Source organism: Myotis brandtii, unplaced genomic scaffold (assembly GCF_000412655.1).
Source record: "Myotis brandtii unplaced genomic scaffold, ASM41265v1 scaffold71, whole genome shotgun sequence".
In the NCBI taxonomy this organism is placed as follows: Eukaryota; Metazoa; Chordata; class Mammalia; order Chiroptera; family Vespertilionidae; genus Myotis; species Myotis brandtii.
The window spans coordinates 3603890-3620897 of record NW_005370787.1 but is presented as its reverse complement, the minus strand read 5'-3'; the positions used below and the strand labels follow the sequence as shown (position 1 = coordinate 3620897).

The window sequence follows — 17008 nt, the reverse complement described above, 5'->3', positions numbered from 1 at the left end:
CCATTATAGTTTCCTTTTAATTTGTGTTTAATTTATTGGTTGTTTTTGAATATTTTCATACCAAAAGAACCTTGCAAATAATATATTGAAGTCATCAGAACAGCATGATTTACCAAGATTTGCTGTGGTAGCTCACAACCCTAACAGGCAAAAGGGTGACCTAATATTTGATCATAGATATCAGGAAAACTGGCAAAAGTGCTGCTATGGAATTAAATAAACATACAGTTAGAAGGATGGTGAGAGTTCCTGTGATGCAGTATCCTCACTTATAAGAAGAAGAATGGGAATTAATGCTATTAGGCTTCATATTAGTTAGTATTCGAATTGCCTTGGTCCAGTATAGCTTTGGCTTTAAGTACTTTGAATATAGAAACTGAGGGCATTAAGGTGTCAAAATGAGTAGTATAGAGAGGTTGTATTGTTAATTTTTCCCCTCTATGTTAAAATATGGAAGAATGGCTGTTATCCAGTCAAACACAGGTAATGTTAATAACTTGATCAGAACTTAAGGAAATCAAATATCAGGGTTAGGGCTGTGCAGGTAAATGTCATTTATGAAAGGCAGAAGTAATAGTTGTATAAAGCCTTGTGACTCTTGCCATTCTATAAGAATTAAAATATGATTTATTCTGTTCTTGGTCATGAAATACTCAATAGGTAGAAAGAAATGATGACTTAGAAATCCTGCATAAAAATAACCTGAACTACTTAGGTTTTTTGGATGTGAAAAAGATTATAAGCAGACTATGATACCTATTTTAGTTTATGACTTACTGATCTATAAAGAAAATGATTTGTAAAACCCAAATTAAGCAGGAGAAAGGGTAATTTACTAATAATGAAGGCCATCTGTACTTGTTTCTTTTAAAAAAATATAATTTATTGATTTTTTACAGTGAGGAAGGGAGAGGGATAGAAAGTTAGAAACATTGATGGGAGAGAAACATTGATTAGCTACCTCCTGCACACTGCCTACTGAGGATGTGCCCGCAACCAAGGTACATGCCCTTGACCAGAATTCAACCTGGGACCTTTCAGTCCACAGGCCGATGCTCTATCCACTGAGCCAAACCAATTAGGGCTGTACTTGTTTCTTTTAATGGCGATATTGTAGTATTGAAAATGTGGTGGGGTCCATGTTAGATCTTTGAGAATGTGAACAAGATGTTTCTTAGGGTCCTGATGAATTCAAACTTGTTACAAACTATTTCGTTTCAATTTTAAGAATGAAAAAATTTTTTTTGATATATATTTTATTGATTTTCTACAGAGAGGAAAGGAGAGAGACAGAGAGTTAGAAACATCGATGAGAGAGAAACATCGATCGGCTGCCTCCTGCACATCTCCCACTGGGGATGTGCCTGCAACCCAGGTACATGCCCTTGACCGGAATCGAACCTGGGACCCTTCAGTCCGCAGGCCGATGCTCTATCCACTGAGCCAAACCGGTTTTGGCAAGAAGAATGAAAATTTTTAAGAAATGTGATTTTCTTCTAAATGGGAATTTAAGCTTGGACAAATGTGGAAATTAAAAGCATTGCAATTTCTACTTGATCTCTTAGATCAACCATTTATAGTTTTCAACAGAGTTTTTTTTACTATAGACTTTGATTCTTCATAAAGTAATTATGCCAGTTTTATTTTTCTGCTATTTTATTCTGATGATTCTTTTGAAAAACCTCTTTATATATTTGAAGATTCATATGAGGGTATGGCTATTCTTTTGTTTCTCAGGCTAACAACTTGAATTTTTATACCCTTGCCTTTGATATTTTTTTCTAAATGATCTAATTGTAAAGAACTACCTGAATGTTAAATATTATTTTTGATTACTGAAAATGTTTCCAATGCCTAATTTCAGAATTTTAGGATCAAAACATTTTGTACAGTCTTTGGAATTTGGAAAACGCCACATATTATAATATTATACCCTGTGCTTTTTTTTTTAAAGGCAGATATGATGTGGCCAAATTAACAGCTTATTCGATTGTACACCTAAATTTTTATCAGCGTGTAGGGACAAGGGTTTTTACATATGTGTACATTGAGGGAAAGGGTTTTTACATAATAGATGAAAAAGAAAAAAAGAATAAATGTACTTAGATTAGTAGACATGTGGCTCTTGGGGGAAAAATGTGTTGTTATAGCTCTCAGGGTAGAAATAAATACATGGTGTTAAGCATGTTTTCTTTTTTTTTTTGTTCTTGTTGATAAGACTGACTAAAATACTGTTTTATTTATTCACTCATTCTTTGTAACCTTAGTAACTAGCCCCTTAACTTAGATTGTATTCATTTTGACCTAAAAATAAATGATCTACATTTGCATAGTATTTCAGGGCTCTATTTTAGCATTTTATGCATCATAAAAGGTGTTTTAGAGTGGGCTATATACATTTGTATAGACAAAAGCATCAAGAGAGGATTATTTGAATAATGCATTCCTATGTTGTTGAACATACACTGAAAATCCCTTGGAAAGTCATTTTGTAGTTAATAGAAGATAGTCTCTAATGCCATTTGCCCATGACTTGTTCTGCCCATACAGTTGCAGGTTCATATCTATTAAAATCTCTGCCCAGTTCCTATGGACAAAAGTAGAAGTATAGAGACCAATCTTAGATAATCTTCATTTAGAATATGAAAATCTGAATATTAGGGTCTTCAGGCAATGAGGAAACCTACAATATGCCAGACAATACTTTAGGTGCCTGGGTATATAAAAATGAACAGGCCAGGATGGTTTCTGCCCATGCCAGGAGTGTGGTGGGAATGAGGTGGTGGGTACAGCATTTCTGGCTACATAAAGACCAATTCTGAGTGACTGAGAACAGTGGAGCGCCCCTCTAAGCATTTTGGTTATCTGGGTGTCCATGCCATTTGCTTCAGCCAAGTGAGTCTTATTTGGAAGCTACCCGCATCCAAGAAGTTGCATGGGTGGGATTGGCTAATTGAAGCCAGAAAAGTCTTTTTAAAATGATACTTCTCTGGTTCAAGCACTGCAGTATCTTCCCCTGCATGTAGAAAGAAGACGTAATTGCTTAACATGAATTGTAATCCCCTCATTGTGTAGTCGTCTCTACTCCTAGCACACTGACCAGAAGTCAGGTTCCCTGAAGTCAGACCCACCTGCTCTCATCTCTGCATGCCCGCCCTTCAACAAATGACCTCTGGTGCATCCTTCACAGGTTATCATCTCAAGCTTCATGTTCCCAGGAAGCCTGCCTTGAAATCTTTGTCAAGGTTGGAGCCTCTTTTCTTCCTCCTTCTAATGTCCTTTTGGGGAGCACTTGTAACAGTCATAATCTAATTTAGTTGAGACAGAGTAGATTATTAAATCTACAAAATGTATGGGTTAAGTTCATTTTTTTTTAATCACTAAAAGAGACAAGGAGTGGGTTGTAGATAGGTTTGGAATTACTATTCTACCCTAGAGAGAAGCTGCTTTTTGTTAGCAATATTCTTTTCTGAGTGATTGTGTGCTTGATGAATCATTGGAGGAATGTCACAGATTAGGAAATAATCTAGTGCAGTATTGATTTAACCAGGGTTCTATTGGTGAAAAGACAATAAAATTAACTTCTGATTTATTAAGACAGACATATAAAGCCTGTAATTTTAGAAAAGAGCATGACATTTATTTCTCATTCTATCAGTTGAAAATTTGAGTATTGATTTCTGCTTTTGTGTTTATCAATATAATGAATATTGATTGTCATAAAAATGTCCCATTGACATTTAACAGTCCTACAGTAGCATCTAAATAAAGAAGTAAATTAAGGCTTGTGTAATTCTATTGTCATATGTTTCTCATTGCAATTTTCCCTCCCTGCCTCCCTTCTGCTTCTTCCTTTTCTCTCCTTTTTCCCCATTAAATAACTAGTACATGAACACATGCCCACGGTGTGTTGTACATATTCTAACACCAGAGGGATGAGTAAATGTTAAAAGACCCCACAGCCATCCATGATCTCATGCCTCTTCTACTCACTTAATGTTTCCCACCAGAGCTTTTCCTGAGGGTTTGCACAAGTGAATATATGTATGCATAATAGTATATGTGTATCTTTATAGATATGTAGATCACCTTTACATCTGGAGATTAGATAGTATGCATTGTAAAGCAATGTAATTGTTTCTTTTCCCCACTTAACAAAGAATTAAAAATCATCTTATTTCTGTAGACCTGGAATGTTTTCCCCTCCCTCTTCTCTGTACATTGCTTTTTAAATGCAAAACACCTTCACGTTCTACTTAAACTTCCCACTGAAGTCCTTTCAGAATCTCTTATCTAGAACCTCTTTCTGCCTTTCCCAGTCCATATATTTTTATATTTGTTATCTTCTAAGCTTTATTTTTGTGTTTATTTCCTACAAAAGGGAGTAAAATCCCAGTATATATCTCCTCCACCCTCCCGTGTCTTATATATTATATATTTTGGGTGATTTTAGAGAGTCAACACTAACACTCCTTTTCCTTTGCTTCCAGAATTTGAGACCAAATGAGAAACAGTATAGAGAAGACAGATAAATGGAGATTAAAGTAACAAATGGAGATTAAAGCTGATGTAGATCTGCATTTAGATCTCAGGTCAAAAGAGCTTGCTGCCAATTCCCAGCAGGATTTAATAGACTTGCACCCGTAGTTAATGGCACATCTGGACAGCCAGAGGCCTCTACTGTTTTTCCTTTGGGCAAAAAGCAAACAGAAAGCAAATTCATTCAACAAAAAAGGGAGAGTGTGTTTTGCAAGCTTGATTGCTTCTCCATCATCCACTTGTTCTGATAATAGTCCCTCCTTCCCTAGGTAGTCAGGGGGCAAGAGAGGCCTGGAGTGTTATTTGAACAGAAGTGTCTCCACAGGACATGTTAGAGCTAGGAGAAAAAAGTTATACTCAAGTGTTGACCTTGAATCTCTCTACATTATCTTTGGTTCCACTCAATTTTAAAATCAATTAAGTTACTTAAAATTGATTTAATGATCAAAAATCTGTTTGTCTCCCTGTCTTGATTGACATCTCCTACAAGTATGATCTGGAAAACACCACATAATAACTTTCTCTTCCTGAAACAGCTAGGGCTTAAGGTAAAAGCATTCAGAAATCTTTGATATAAAACTGATAATCTAGATAATTCCTAAAAAAGTTGATAAAATGGAGGCTTGATGTATATCAAATATAGCTTCAGAGTGTATGTAAACACTTTTTTTTAAGGTTGCATTCTTTTGTAATTCCCATTTTCAGCTTCCTGGAAAAGAGATATTTTTCCATAAGCCATCTTCTTTTTTTGTTGTAGAGTACAGCTTTATGTGCAGGAAATAGTGTGTTTGTCAGAGATAGTTTTTTAAAAATACATTAAGGTGGATCTAATATGTTCAGTAAAGTTTTGGTGTTGGAGTGGGTGGTGGTGGGGGGAGGAGTGGGCTCAGCCAGAGGTGAAGTGGGAATGTTCTCCAGTATTTGCTTATCTTGCTGCAACCCAAAATCCATATGTGGAAATGGCATCGAGGAATACAGTCCTATATATGGTTGTAGTTGTCCTGTCTTTGCAGTATAAAGCGAATCCTTGGTCCTCCTGTTAAAGCTGGTGCAGCTCGCAGCTCCTCCTCCAGACCCGATCTTGGAAGGAGGCTCTACAAATCTCTGCAGTTTTCATGTTGACAGCAATTCCATAAATTATTGGAAAGTGGTTTTTATTTTCTTCCTGGTCATTTAATTCTGTCACACATAATGTCACTAAGTGAATGTCATCATCTTGTCTGTCCAATTCACTAAGAAGTTGGTGAGTAAGTTTTTGTGACAACTGTCCATCCTCACTGAAGCCGCCGACCAGGTGCACTTCCAGCCTTCCACACTGAGCGTGGTCAGAAAGGATTTTATGGAGTTCATGATCAAGGGGACCTCAGCTTTGGGGTTGGTTCCATCACAGTGTGTCAAGCAGGAGCCCAGGTGGTGGCATCATCAAAACCCAGAATGGAGATGGAGCTGTCCTTTGGGGAGGTCACTGCAAGCTCTCTTTGCTGAACAAACAGAAGGCCCTGGGATCCCACTTGTTGAACAGACTGACCTCTGAGAAGACTCGCTGTTTCCTCCAGAAGCAGGTGGGCTTGGACAAGGTCCTGGGTAGCCTGTGGCACTGTGCTGAGTGCCTCTGGACCAGCAGCAGCATCTCGGAGGTGGCTGCTCGGGCAGGCCCATGAAGTTGGCGGTCTACCCAGCTGCGGTATATGTAACTTACATACAGATCTGAAAGTAAAACATATGACTGGAAATAGGCCACCATAAGTGAGCAATATGACCATGGTTAGAGTTTTTAAGGAAGATCGAATGAGTTATTTAAGTGTTTACTTTAGTCATTTTTTTTCCTTGAGCTTGAGTGAATCTGAGAATCGTATTATTAGATATAAAAGTTAATTTTGCATAGACTATCATATCCTTTGGAAAGAAATATGGATGAAATATCCCTGCCTTGTAAGTATTCTGAGTGATATATTATTGTTCAACTAGAGGCCCAGTGCACGAATTCATGCATGGGTGGGGTCCCTTGGGGTGGCCTGTGAGGATTGGGCCGAAACCTGCAGAGCTCCTACCTGCTGCTCCCACTCACCCTGACCCTGCTGCACCTGACACAGGCTCGAGCCCAATCAGTCCTGATCGGGAGAGGCTCGCACTGCTGCAGCAGCGCTTGCCAGCTGTGAGACCTGCTGAGCCCTGCATCTGGCATCCTTCTGAGGGGAGTGGCTTGTGAGATCAGGCTGAAAACAGCTCTCCGACATCCCCCAAGGGGTCCCAGATTGTGACAGGGTGCAGGCCAGGCCGAAGGACCCCATCATTGCATGATTGGGGCCGGGGAGGGGGCACGGGAGGGCTCCAGGTCATGTCAGGCCCCGTCCTGCCCAGTCCCGATCGGGGCTGATCAGGGCCAGCTGGCCAGGGAGGGACATGGGAGGTTGGCCAGCTGGCCCTGATCAGCCCGGAGGAGGGCTCCAGGGCATGTCCAGCCCATCTTGCTCAGTCCTGATCAGCTGGACCCCAGCAGCAAGCTAACCTACAGGTCAGAGGGTCTGCCCCCTGGTGGTCAGTGCATGTCATAGTGATTGGTTAACCATTGACTGTCCCCTGGTGGTCAGTGCTTGTCATAGTGAGCGGTTGAGCGGCCTCAGCATATAATTAGCATATTATATAGGATTGGGACTAGTAATATTGGTGGGCAAATAACTAATTTTCCTTAACTGTTAAAATTTAGTAGTGGTGCTTTTCTGATTAAAGAACCAGGACTTCCCAACTACCAAAGAAGACCAATAATTGAATCTTTTAGTTACTTGTGTTTAATATGACTAATTAAAAGACATTCCTTCTTAAGTTTTATAAATTCTGAAATCAAATTTATTTTGTACTGACAGGATTATAGTAACTTATTGATTAGCAAGATAGGATTATTTTTTTAGTTATATTAAAGAAATTAATAGTAACTCAACTCTTCAGATGGTAATGAGGTAAACTGGATAATATAAACCAGGCCACTTTGGAGCACCTTAGTTTTGAATTTGAAAGTGTGACTAGAGTGATACAATAATTATAGTTAATCTGTAATTTTAATAACTCAGCTTTGAGAACATGTAGTTGTCTTTAAGTGATACATTTATCAAATGAATAAGATAAAGAATATTAAAACTGGGTGGGCGTTTATCCATAATATATGAATTTATATTACCTTTGAAATTCCCTTTTAAAAAATTCCAACAATTTGAGAAATAATTTATAGAACAGTGAACGTGAATGATTTTAAGCAGTGAATTTTAAGAGGTAATTGAAGAATGAGGTGATTCATTGTCTCTATATATACATATATGTGTATATATATGTATGAAAATGTTTGAATGTTGTGATTAGAATGGGATCATAGTGTTTATAAGTTTTTCAAAACATGGATTGGTGAAATACAACAACTCAGGTTGTGAAGATTCTTAAATAATTAATGTAAGTTATCACAGTGGAGCTCCAACAATTTATTCTGGTCTTATTTGGGTATAATGTCTGTGAATGATTCTGTAAATGAGGTTATAAATATTCATCTATTTTATCGCTGACAACAGCTGAGAATTCCTGAATAGACAGTGGACCGCAGAATCCAGATCTTCAATGCCTGTGCATACCCATACACTTATCCAACTTTATTTCCATGTTAGATATCAGCAGTTTAGGAACATTTGTGTTAATAAGCTGCAGAAACAGAATTATGCTTCTTTTGTTAGAGTTTGGAAAGCTGTGACCTGATTATCCAGAAAAAGACAGGTGGTAGGTTTTATTCCCATTAAAACGTAAGGACAGAGGAAAGATAGGCAGTGCTTAAGGAACTGGCAAAATGCTCTACCCACAAAGCTATGACCTGAAATACAACTTGTAAAGCCAATGTGAATGAACTGTACCCTAGGAAGGCAAATTGTCTCTTTGTGGCTAGGAAAAAACATGTAGTTCTCTCTGAAATTTAGGCCAATTTATTTTTACAAAAATATGGTCTGAATCGTATCTAGGTAAACAGAATTGCACTTTTAGAGTGATATTAAGAAAAGTTGAATATATAACCCATGAGTAATATTTCATATCTAACAACAGACTCATAGAATCCCTTGCTGCTAAGCTGATAGAATTCATTTGCCTAAAAGTTAAGAAAGTATTTTAAATGTCAGGATTTTACTATTTGTCACAAAGTTTTATATGTACTTTAGATTTCTATTCATAATATTTCCTTTAAGATCAAGAGACTGATTTCCTCTTTTTTTCAAGGGGAATGAGTGAAGTCCTCATACAGCTTCTGTTTAAGAACTTTGAAAATTTGAGGTAGTTGGTAAAAATTATTCACATAGGCATTTATTCATTCATCTAACCAATATCTACTAAACATGAACTATGCCATTTTTCTAAGGAATTCATGTTGATGAGCAGTGCCACATAAACAAATGAGTAATGTGCTATGATTTGGGGGAATGTGGTGTATTCATTCTGGAAATGATAAAAATTATTTACTTATGTGCTCTGTTAATATAAGTATAAAAATAATACTTTTAGTATCAAAATATAGAAGTCTGTGCTCTGATGATTGAATTCTAAAGGGGACATGGTTCTATGCCACATGGAGATTTTATTCTAAAATACTTATAGTATGAATATATTCATTCATATATTCAGCTATACACATTGAATGCTTACCATGTACTAGGCATTTTTTTAGGAGCCGGAAATAACATAGTACAAACAAATCCCTAGGAGAAAACTATTTTCATTTGAAAACTATGAATACATAGAACCTGACCTCGGATATTTCAACTTAGTTTATTGGCAAATTTTTGCTTACATGTGGTCTGTGGCTTTATTCTATAAATGTGAATTTATTGTATAAAATGTCTCTTTAATAAATACATAGATACTTACTGTTTTTGAAATTTCCTGAATAAATGTTAATGGAAATGAATATTTGTAAGGCAACTAATTCTAATTTTGATATGACAATTTTCTGTGTTTACAGAGTACTTTAACATATTATTGTATCACAATGTAGAGTCTTATCTCAGGCTGTATAATGACTAAGGGAATTAGTGAGGGTTTGGGTTAGATACCTGGGAAGTTAATCGGGAGCTCACATATTCAAAAATTTTGATTGTTCAGGCCTTGTGAATTTAAGCACTTAATCAGGCAAAATACTGAGGAATATTACAAGTCCTGTTTCAGAACTGAAAACCTCTTCTGATTATAGACTAACCTGTCTGCCAACTCTGACATGTTGCAAACAGATGCAGTATTACGTTGAAACTCTTTTCATCTCTTCAGGTGGAAGACTGTTTTCAAGTTCTTAATGGTTATTTTTCTAAAACTGTTTCATTTAAGACCTTAATTGGGTATATGAAATGTTTCTTTTGTCATTGATCCTAGTATGTGCACGTTCCCAACATGTATAAAAGGATCCTTTTGTTTTAAACATTGCTCAGTTTTATGAGGCATAAAAATGAGAAGAGCTTCATTCTTTAGAACACTGACTAGGTAGCAAAGGAGAAATCAACAGACCTCAAACATGATATAAATGAAGCACAGGAGTCAGTTAGTGTATTATATTAGTTAGCTAGCACTGCCATAACAAAACCATGGACTGGGTTGTGTAAGCAACAGAAATATTTTCTCACAGATCCGGAGGCTGGAAGTCCAAGATCAAGGTGTGGGCAGGTTCGGTTTCTTCTAAGGCAGTGGTTCTCAACCTTCCTAATGCCGCGACCCTTTAATACAGTTCCTCATGTTGTGGTGATCCCCAACCATAAAATTATTTTAGTTGCTACTTCATAACTGTAATTTTGCTACTGTTATGAATCGTAATGTAAATATCTGATAGGCAGGATGGATTTTCATTGTTACAAATTGAACATAATTAAAGCATAGTGATTAATCACAAAAACAATATGTAATTATATATGTGTTTTCCGATGGTCTTAGGCGACCCCTGTGAAAGGGTTGTTCGACCCCCAAAGGGGTTGCGACCCACAGGTTGAGAACCGCTGTTCTAAGGCCTCTCTCCTTGACTTTGTAGATGCCCACCTTCTCCCTGTGTTCTCACTCACATCGTCTTGTGTTTTGTTTTTTGTGTGCCATGTATCCCTGGTGTCTTTGTGTGTCCAGTCATTGGATCAGGTCCCTCCCTACTGGCCTCATTTTAACTTAATCACTTTTTTAAAGGTCCTATTTCCAAATGTAGTCACATTCTGAGGTACTAGGGGTTAGAGCTTCAACATATGAGCTTTTTTTTTGGGAGGGAGGGTTGCGGGTAGGAGGCTAGGGGACACAATCCATCCTGCAACAGCTAGGAAAATTTTTAAGTACTTTGGTTTATTTGTAATGACCAAGATGAAAACATTTACCATTTAGCCAAGCAAGAACTAAGGATGGCCCTGCAGCCCCAGCTGAGGAAAGATGAGGAAGTATATTGGCAAGGTTCTCCCTGGCTTCAGACTGAATGAACTCTGTGCTTAAGCTTCCTCATTTTGGGTTGTGAACAAGTCAAAGTCACTAACTAGGGTTCTTTTTACCTTTGATGTAAGAGACCTTTTTACCCCGAGGTTTGTCAGGAACATACAACTTACAAAATGCCTGAAGCTTTGGCCTTTTCACCAGCAATTTTATTGATGACCTTTACACTTTAGACTTGAACTTAGAAAACAATCCTGTGTGTGTGTGTGTGTGTGTGTGTGTGTGTGTGTGCGCACACACACACACACACATATTGGGGGTTGATTATGGGAGGGGCTGTCACAGGATGAGAATCTCCTTGAAGGGCTCTGTGGCCACAGAAATACTTCGGTGTTAAGACTCCTCTGAAGAGGAGTCTGCAGAGTGGGGATGGGGAGCTCATGGAGCTCAGGGCTGGACAGCATCCATGGAGCCAGTATGAGATGGCTTGCTACCAGCTCTTTATCCCTTCCTTTGTGAGTACCTGGGGCCAGAGGCCTGGTGAAAGCCTCAATCTTTGGGCAGGGATTCTACCATAATTAATAGCCCAGTGTCCACTTGGGGACATTTTGGGCAGGTGTTCCTTATTTCTTTCCAGCTACCCCCCCCTTTTTTTCCCTGCCAATTTTTTAGGTGGCTTGCAAGGAAGGATTTATATTGTATTCCCTTATATTCTGCCTCATATTAATAACATCCCTCACTTCAACATTTTTAAAGGCAATAAAGATATTAATCAGTGTTTCTAAAATACTCAATCATATACCAGGAGTGGTGTTGTAACATGGCTCTGTGGCCGGAGAGAAGAGAACTTGAGAGGGGGAGATGTTTCCTCAAAAACCTCTCCCCATGACAGCTCCTGTAGCCCTGGACCAACTCATAAGGACATGATTTGTTTTGTTAATTATTGGTTAAATTATGCTACTTTGCAAAGGTTGCCTCATAAATTTACCATGAGAGAAGGAACTCACAAATAAACTAGGGTAGTGAGAAATAGGGCCTGTGTTTTAGTGCTGGTTCTGTAGGTAATAGCCTGGCCACTATTAGTGAGTCCCTCCATCTCCCTCTGTTTCAGCATCTTATCTATAAAATGATGGAGATAATATCTGCCAACCTAATTAAGAGTTGTAAGGATCAAGTGCAGTAAAGCCAAGGAAAGTGCTTTATAAACTGTCAGGCACTATACAAACAGAAATGGTGAATGCTGGTAAGAGAAATGTGAGATTAAATGGGAGGCATTAAAAGCTTATAATAAATGCTTTCGCTTCTTAAAAACCTTGTTTATTCAGACCAAACCAAGGTGTCTTTATTATAACCCAATTCCTCAAATCCCAGCCTGAGTTTGATCTTGAAATGTTCAAAGATTCCTAGAATCTGAAAAATTATTTTTAGCTATACTGTGAAAGCATATATTGACAAGCATTCAAATTTATTATTGTCTTTCACCATTTCTTTAGAAGAGTAACTATTCAACTGTGTGGGGTTTATTTGGGGAATTTTTTGTGAATATTTTTTAAGTATCTTTTTTTTTTCTAGTCTTTATTGTTGAGATTATTATTTTTGTATTCTTTTTTTTTCTTTTTGCTCTTCTGGTTGGGTGTTTTTATGCTTCCTCATATTTCAAATCATTGATTTGATTCTCAGAATCATCTACTCTACTGTTGAATCCCTGTATATTATCCTTTATTTCAGTCAGTGTATGCTTAATTTCTTACTGGTCCTTTTCCATTTTTTTGGGAGGTTTCTAGAAGATTCTTGAATAACCTTATAACCATGGTTTTGAACTCTGTATCCAGTAGTTTGCTTTCTTCCATTTCTGACATGTTTCTTTGTCTCCGCATTTTGGCTGCTTCTCCATGTTTGTTTCTATGTATTGGGTAGAGCTGCTATGTTTCCCTGAGTTGGTAGAGTGGCCTTGTATAGTAGGTATTCCATAGGGCCCAGTGGCTCAGCCTCCTCAGTCACCTGAGCTGGGAGCTCTAGGTACATCCCTCTGTGGGCTGTGAGCACAGTCTTGTTGTAGTTGAGACTTGATTGCTATTGGTGTCACTGGGAGGAATTGACCTCCAGGCCAATTGGCTGTGGGGACCAGCTGCAACTACAGTGGGAGAGATGCTGTATAGGAGACACCCTGTGGAGCAAGAATTGCTTCAGTGGGGCTTTGGTGCTCACTGAGTCTGCCCCTTGAGTGTGTCGCTTATGGATGTGTAGAGTTGTAATCTGGTATGGTCTGACACTGATCACTGGGTACACTGGCTCGTAGGTCTCCAGGGAGGTACAAAGTCATCCACTGCCTGGGGCCACCCAGCAGGAGCTACAGAGAGATCTGCAGATTCCTCCTCTTTGTATAGGGTTTGGAAGTGCCCAGAAGAGACCCAGCTGTGAAGCAAGGCAGGCTGGTGGTGGGCTGGGTCTTTTATTGATAGGTTTGGGGCTGCAGCTTGTTTGAGAGATTTTAGCCTGAGCAAGGACAGGCCATTCATATGCAAAAGCTGTTGCACACAGCTGAGGTGAGGTTGTAAATTGGATGAGGTGGGGTTTTAGGGAATCACCATTGCAGAGCAAACAGAAATAGCTGCCTATCAGCTCTGGGACCAGGGAGGACTCAGCATAGGAACAATGATCCCTGGGAGCACCTTTGTCTGGGAGAAAGCCACCCCTGAGTTCCTGCCCTGATGCCAGACAATCCAGTTCCTCCTCCTATGTGTCTGTGTTCCCCAGAGCCTTGCCCTGGCACTGGATCTCAGAGGAAGTGGGACCTTGTAACTTCAGTTCGTGGTGCTGGCCTTTTAAGAGGAACGGGTGGGTCTCAGCAGCCTCTGTCTCACTGAGCCCCAATCTGCACTGGTTTTTAAAGCCCCTGGTTCTTACTTCTTTTCCAAGCTCTGGGATCCTGGGCCACTGGGAGTCTGGTGTGGGGCTGGGACCCCTTGCTCCTCTGGGAGGCCTCCACAGAGATGATCTCCATCCTGATTAAAAATGCGGCACACATGGGTGTTGTACCAGCCTGTTCTCACTCCGCACCTCCTACCAGTCTTAGTGCGCTTTCTTCTTGACTTCTCTAGTTGTAGGACTTCCATTCAGCCAGCTTTCTAGCAGTTCTGAATGATGGTTGTTCTGTATTTTAGTTGTAATTTTGATGTGGTTGTGAGGGGCGGCGAGTACAGGCGTTTACCTACGCTGCCATCTTCAAATCTCTGCATCTTTCCAATGCATTATAAGTTTGCTAAGGGCAGGAATAATATATCTATTGTCTTTATTTCCCCAGCAATTGGCAAGTTCAGTGCCTAGAACTCAGTGGAAGTTCATGGAATAAATTTAGACCAGGGAATGCTTCTTTTATTCATATTAAGGATTTTAAAGTTTGCTTTTATAACATAAAATCAGAGTTTGGCCCCTCAATGTTGTGCTCTTCAGTTTTAAATCAAACTTCTTATTTTGAAAATAATTGTATATTATGTCCCAATGAATTAAAATACTTTTCCTTCAATACCAAAGTTCTTGGGTAGAGCATATTGATAGTGTAATAATGTTTCTAACAGTTAAAAATGTTTCAGTGGTTCAATTTCACCATATGAGCTGAAGAAAAACACATAAAAATTAGTTTTATTTTTAATTGTGGTTATAATAACAACATTAACTTTATCATCTTAAGTGTTTTTAAATGTACTTTTCAGTTGTGCTATGTATATTTACATTGTGTGCAAACCTGTAGACATTTTTTATCTCGCAGATTTCACTCTATGCCCATTGAAAACTAGTTTTCCCTCCATTTTACATTTTATTTCTATAAATTTTAATACTTGAATACTTCATAAACAAATACTTTTGAAACATATTGACACATTACTTTTTACTTCTGCTTTTATTTATGTCTATCAAAGTCACATAGGAAATCTAGATCATGTAATAATAAGTGACATATTTTCATTCTCATTCATATTCGAGAAAACCAGATACTTATTTTCTTGAATAAGCATTAGGAATATTGCCTTGCTAAGAGTAAATAGTAAGTAGTTCAGTAATGAGAACATGAATAAAAACATCCTATATAATTTGTAAAGCAGTAGTTACTTTTCAAATCAAAGTAGATTTATATAAAAGGAAAGAAATATGTTACATCTTAAAAGCTGCCTATTACTGAAGATCAACTTTAATTTGAAAACCCTTGATTTTCCAAGATAATTGTAGAAACCATGCTTTCACTTTTAAAGAGAATGGTTCAGCTGGGTCAGTGGTTCTCAAACTCCAGTGTGTGTCAGAATCACCTGTAAGCTGCTTTATTTACAATAGTTCTGATCTGGAAACAGCCCAAGTGTCCATCAGCAGATGAATGGATAAAAAAAGCTGTGGTACAGTCACACAATGAAATACTATGCAGCTGTGAAAAAGAATGATCTCTTACCCTCTGAGACAGCATGGGAGGGACCTGGAGAGTATTATGCTAATGGAAATAAGCCAGTCAGAGAAAGACAAGTATCACATGATCTCATTTATATGTGGAATCTAATGAATAAAATAAATTGACAAACAAAATAGATCCAGGGACATGGAAGTGTGGAACAGACTGACAGTTCTCAGAGGGAAAGGAGGGAAGAGATTAACTAAAGAACTTGTATGCATATATGCATTACCTATGGACACAGACAGCAGTGTGCTGAAAGCCTTAGGTGGGGCAGGAGTGGGAGGAAGAAGGTCAATGGGGGGATAAAGAGGGAAATCTCTAATACTTTCAACAATAAAGATAAAAATAAATAAAGTCACTATAAAGAGAGAGAGAAAAAAAGGGAAACACCTGAAGATCTCCTTTATATCCATTACTGGGCCAAACCCCCAGGGCTGCTGAATCTGTAGGTTTGGAAAGAAACCTGCTGTTTTGCATCTTGAACAAGTTCCCAGGTGGTACTGATGCTCTAGGCTGGGAGACCACACTTTGAGAACTACTGACCTGGAGCAGCCGTTCCTGAGAAATTCTTTAAGATAAAAAGAGATAGTTTGTTAAGACCTGTCCAATGGGATTCGAAAAGCTGTCCTCTAGTCACCTTCTAGGAATTTACAGTGACCATTTGCCTATGGAAGACACATTGAGATCTGGCCTTAAAATAGCTTCTTTAACCTTATTTTCATCATTTTCTATATTTACTTGATTGTAGAACTATCTTTTTACTAATACCAATTATCTTTTGAGGGGCACTGACATTCTATTATGCATAATTTGAAAAGTGCTGTTTAGTGTAAAGAATTAGGAAAGTGTGAGGTTTCAATGTCTTGTTTGAAAATATAGGGCAAGTCAGGGCAATGGGTAGCTCATCTCTCTTCCTATCTTTAAAAGCAATATGATAAAACTCCATTTCCTGATGTGGGAGGAGTAGAAAGGATTTGTTCAGGTACTTTACATCTCTTCAGTCATAGAAATTAAAGGAAATAAAAACTTGGCTTACTTTAAATTCCAGTTTTTGTTTTGAGGTTTGTACCTCAAAAGTTCTATCATAGCATCTTAAATGGATTGTTTGGTTTTCAATTATCTGTGTAAATTTCACAACAATAGGCAGAAATTGGTTGAATGTACCAATATTGTGGCAAATGCCTAGCTGATGCAAGAGTTGAGAAGTATGATGATACCTGCTTAAGTCTGAAACGCGCCAGGGGACCTGCTTTAGAGGATAGTGCCAGTCAGTATTAAATAGATCCCTGGTTTTGCTGTGGTTCCCCTAAGGCATGTCTGTAGTGAGAGTTCTGCACAAGGTTAGCATCCTCCAGTCTCCTCAGGCTCACTTGTGGGAGGATCAGAACAAAGATTTCTCTCTAGAAAGTGTCAAGAAAGTCTCCCACTTCCTGTTCCTGATGCCAAAAAGAGGCATAGACCTATGTTAATTCTCTAAGGGATCTTAACTTTACAAACATACTATTCTCTGTATGCATATGACTTTCCTCTTTTTGTAGATGTTTTTTACCCACATTTTTTTTTAAATTTAATCCTCACCTAAGGAATGGGGATATTTTTCCATTTTTTTTGTTT

At 38.2% G+C, this 17008-nt stretch overlaps 1 protein-coding gene and 1 pseudogene across 1 annotated transcript in view; one reads left to right on the top strand and one right to left on the bottom strand.

Annotated features, from left to right (window-relative positions):
• Positions 1–17008, top strand: part of GPC6 (glypican 6) — a 1148404-nt gene that overhangs the window by 28572 nt on the left and 1102824 nt on the right. The window lies entirely within an intron of this gene.
• Positions 5241–6302, bottom strand: LOC102260284 (annotated as a pseudogene).